The sequence below is a fragment of the Citrus clementina genome, unplaced genomic scaffold (assembly GCF_000493195.1).
Source record: "Citrus clementina cultivar Clemenules unplaced genomic scaffold, Citrus_clementina_v1.0 scaffold_6, whole genome shotgun sequence".
Lineage (NCBI taxonomy): Eukaryota > Viridiplantae > Streptophyta > Magnoliopsida > Sapindales > Rutaceae > Citrus > Citrus x clementina.
The window spans coordinates 7,951,073-7,955,948 of NW_006262139.1; the positions used below are offsets into that span (position 1 = coordinate 7,951,073).

General features: G+C 38.1%; 1 non-coding gene across 1 annotated transcript; it reads left to right on the forward strand.

The window, feature by feature from the left end:
* Positions 1-2,808: 2,808 nt before the first annotated feature.
* LOC112097509 lies at positions 2,809-2,912 on the forward strand. The gene has a single exon (XR_002905041.1). It is a non-coding gene; the product is annotated as a small nucleolar RNA R71 (small nucleolar RNA).
* Positions 2,913-4,876: the final 1,964 nt, after the last annotated feature.

Here is a 4,876-nt window from a genome sequence, read left to right on the forward strand (position 1 = left end):
CCTTTGCTCGAAATGATGTGACCGAGAACAATACCTTGTTTTACCATAAAATGGCATTTCTCCCAATTTAAGATCAAGTTCTTCTCGACACATCTCTGCAGAACTAGTGTTAGATGATGTAAACATTGATCAAACGAGTCACCAAAGACAGAAAAATCATCCATAAAGACTTCAAGAAATCGTTCAACCATATCAGAAAAAATGCTTAGCATGCATCGTTGAAATGTAGCAGGTGCATTACATAATCCAAATGGCATTCTTCTATATGCAAATGTGCCAAAAGGGCAAGTGAAAGTAGTTTTCTCTTGATCTTTTGGTGCTATGGGAATCTGATTATATCCTGAGTAGCCATCTAGAAAGCAATAAAATTCATTTCCTGCTAATCTATCAAGCATTTGATCAATAAATGGTAAAGGAAAATGGTCTTTACGTGTGACAGAATTCAACTTTCTATAATCAATGCATACACGCCACCCTGTAGTTACCCTAGTTGGTATCAATTCATTATCAGCATTGGTAACTACTGTGACTCCTGACTTTTTGGGGACAACTTGTACAGGACTAACCCATGAACTATCAGAAATGGGGTAAATGATACCAGCATCTAATAGCTTAAGGACTTCAGTTCTAACAACTTCTTTCATATTAGGATTTAACCGACGTTGCATTTCCCTAGTAGATTTAGCATTTTCATCAAGGTGAATGTAATGCATGCAGTCTACTGGGTTTATACCTTTAATGTCTGCTATGGTCCATCCTAATGCTCCTTTGTGCTCTTTTAAAACATCCAACAACTTACCTTTTTGTTCGTCATTTAGGGATAATGAGATGATTACTGGCAGAGTACTTTCTTCTCCCAAAAATGAATATTCCAATGTGTTGGGCAATGGTTTGAGCTCGAGTTTCGGTGGTGATTCTGATGATGGGATGAGTTTCTTCTCTGATGGTGCTAGTTGTTCAACTCTTGACTTCCATTTATTAGTGTCCATGGATGGTGCTAAGTCAAGCAGGGCGTTGACCTCATCGACCGATCTGTCAATATCAAAATCCAAACTAAAGTGAGTTAAACATGTTTGTAAAGGATCATCACTAAGGTTTGAAACAAAAGTATCATCAACTAATGCTTTAATTAAATCCACATCAACAATTCCATCATCTGCACTGTGAGGTTGTTTGGCAATGTTGAAGATGTTCAGTTCCATAGTCATGTTGCCGAAGGACAACTGCATATTTCCAGTCCTGCATTGAATGTGAGCATCCGCAGTTGCCAAGAAAGGTCGGCCTAGAATAATGGGGATGTGCTTCCTTGAATCCTGTATTGGTTGAGTGTCAATTACAATGAAATCAACAGGAAAATAAAACTTGTCTACCTGGATAAGCACGTCCTCCACAATACCACGAGGTATTTTTGTGGACCGATCTGCAAGTTGTAACACCACTGGAGTTGGGTGTAATTCTCCCAGTTCAAGTTTCACAAATACAGAGTAAGGCAACAGATTTACACTAGCTCCTAAATCCAACAAAGCATTCTCAATTGTGTGGTTCCCTATACTACATGAGATAGTGGGGGAGCCTGAGTCTTTGCATTTTAAAGGAATTTTATGTTGGAGTATAGAACTAACGTTTTCTGTTAAAAATGTCTTCTTTTGAACATGCATATTTCTCTTTTTAGTACAAAGGTCTTTAAGAAACTTGGCATAAGATGGAACTTGTTTAATAGCATCAAGCAAAGGGATGTTAACACTTACCTGTTTAAAGATTTCAAGAATCTCACCTGTGGATTTTCCCTTCTTTCCTTTAGCTAACCTTTGAGGAAATGGAGCTTTGGGAACGTATTCTCGTGGGTTAGTTTCTTCTTTCTCCTCCGGTGATGAGTCGTCAACATTTATAGGTACAATTTGATTTTCTTTTTTCGCCGGCATCTCCACTTTGTTGTCGACTTCTTTTCCTTTTCGCAAGGTCATGACTGCTTTGACTTCTCCATGCTGCTGTGGTGAACTGGTACTTGCTTCATGCACTCCTTTAGGGTTAGGCACTGGTTGACTTGGAAACTTACCTTTCTCAACGGTCATTGCCAAGGTCTGAACTGAAGAAGCAAGTTGTCCCACCATCTTCTCGAGGCTTGAAACTGATTGGGCTTGTGAGTTGAAGCCCGCTCTCAACTCATTTCGTAGTCCATCAATGGTGCGGTTCTGTTGCTCAATCGTGGAGTGAGTAACATTCCTGAAATTCTGGAATGCATCCTCCCATGGTCTGGGTTGAGAGTAGTTCTGGTTCTGATTGTATGGTCTAAATTGGGGCTGAGAGGCTTGAGGAACTTGAGGAATTTGTTGCATTGGTGGAGCTGGAGCTGCTGGTCCATTCTGTTGGAATCCTTGAGACCATGAAAAATTGGGGTGGTCTCTCCATCCAGGATTATATGTGTTGGAGTATGGGTTGTAATTTGATGGCTTTCTCATTACACCTATGGCATTGGCTTGATCTGAGTATGAGTCATGATCATGTGGTTCTGTTGATTTAGCAGTCGATAACGATGCTATTTGTCGAGCAAGACCTTCAACCATCTCCTTGACTTCTTTGATTCCCGAAGTTGACTCGCCAATTTGAACCTCATTTACTCCTTTAATTCTTCTAGTATTCCTGAGTGATCGACTCCGTTGTTGGGAATTATCCGCTTGTCGCTGGAACAATTCCCAAATCTCGGATGCACTTTTTGACATTAGCTCTCCTCCACTTGTCGCCATTAGCCATTCTTGCACATTTGGCAATAATCCCTCCAAAAAGTATTGGCATTGGTGCCATTTCTCGTACCCATGATGTGGACACTTCAAGAGTAGCCCATTGAATCGCTCCCATGTTTCGAAAAATTGCTCGTCCTCTCTCTGGGTAAACTCCGAGATTTCCCTGCGAATAGCATTGGTTTTATGCACTGGGAAATATTTATTCAAAAATTTTGTAACCATTTGTTCCCATGATGCAATGCTATTAGCAGGCAATGTATTAAGCCATGAACGAGCTCTATCTTTTAAAGAAAATGGGAATAATCTGAGTTTAACATCATCATCTGAAAAATTCTCATATTTAAATGTTTGACAAATTGCATGAAAATCATTCAAATGATTATATGGGTCCTCATTTTCTAGGCCATAGAATGTGGGGAGACAATTTAGCACACTAGGTTTTAGTTCAAAACTCTTAGCAGCTACATTTGGGTATCTTATACATGATGTGCTCAAATTTGCTAAAGGACTGAAATAATCTTTAAATGGCCTCTCCTGTGGTTGCAAATCCATTTTATTTTTTACTTGTTTGTGTGTGCGAAGTGTTTTCTCAAGTTCAAGGTCTATAGGTTCAAGATTGGGTAATAATGACCTTCGACCATGCATGCAAAACAAATAAAATAAAAAAAATAAAGATGCAAACAAAACAAAAAATAAAGATGGGAACAAAACAAATAAAAATAAAGAAGAGGGAGAAATTACGATACTAACCTTATTGCGCTATTACAACCTTTCTATAAAAATACACAAAAATAAATACGTGAAAGAAATTAACTAAAAATTAAATTAATAAAATAAACAAAAAAATTACAAAGAAAAATAAATTGAAAATTAAATTATAGAATTTTAAAGAAGAGAAAAAATAAAAGAAATACTAACCTTTAAATGTAGATTCACTCTTTTTTTAATAAAAAAAATACAAGAAAACAATTTAAATGGAATTATTCACAAAAATTAATTCTATAAATTAAAATTACTTACCTCCCCGGCAACGGCGCCAAAAACTTGTTGTGCAAATTTTAATGTACTCGCAAGCGCACGAATCTATTATAGTATAGATCAATGGTGACGAGTGTCGATCCCACGAGGAGGTGGATTTTAATTGTGTAGAATTAATTTTGTGAATGGGTGATTGGATTTGTGGTGGAAATGATTTGGAATATGCTACAACTTAAATTAAAATGGCGAGAATAAATTCTAAAATTGGTATTGAAATGGCGAGAAGAAATTGAAGAGAATTCTATTGAAATAACGTACTTGGGTATCTGGATCCGTATCAACATGCATCATGGGCTAAATAATCCGTATTAATGCCAATTAAATCATGAGGGGGGAATCCACACCTCATGAACCACGCTCTAATCAATATGGTGCTAAGGGCTTATCGTGCCAAATAATAATAACCTTATACTAGAGAGCCGGTGTAACCAAGGCGGTATCTAGACAAGACTATTATTATTTGTCGACGAGAAGTCAAAACATCCACAAAAATTAGAGGGGAAGAGAAAATAAATTTACCGAATTAAGCCCATGACACATGTTGATACTTCACCTTCAACCCAAGCTTGAAAGAAAATTAGCCACTCATAATTGAACTAGGGGCAAAATAGAAATTTATTAAAATACGAAGAAAATACAAGATGGAGAAGGAATTACAGAAAATGGATCCCAAAAATGGATTCAGAGATATCAAATTAGGGGGGAGAGGCCCCCTTTTTATAGATACATGGAGTAAATCATGGCCATCGGATTAAAAACAGTTTGGACGCTCAGGATTGCGCCACGTCATCAGTCAACAGTCCACGGTTTGACCACGCGGATGAACAGTAACACGGTTTGACCCGACTTTGAACAGTAATGCGGTTTGGTTGAAAATAATCTTGTGTGATGCATGCACCGTACACGAGATTTTTCGTCCACTGATATGCTGCCACGTCACCATCAACAGTACATAAGAATTTTAGTCCAACAGGATCGTGACACCTCATCAGTCAATGCCACGTCATCGGTCAATGCCACGTCATCATCCGTCTATGTGAACAGTGTCGTGAACAGTAACGTAGACGGTACCGTACACGTGAATAGTACCGTACATG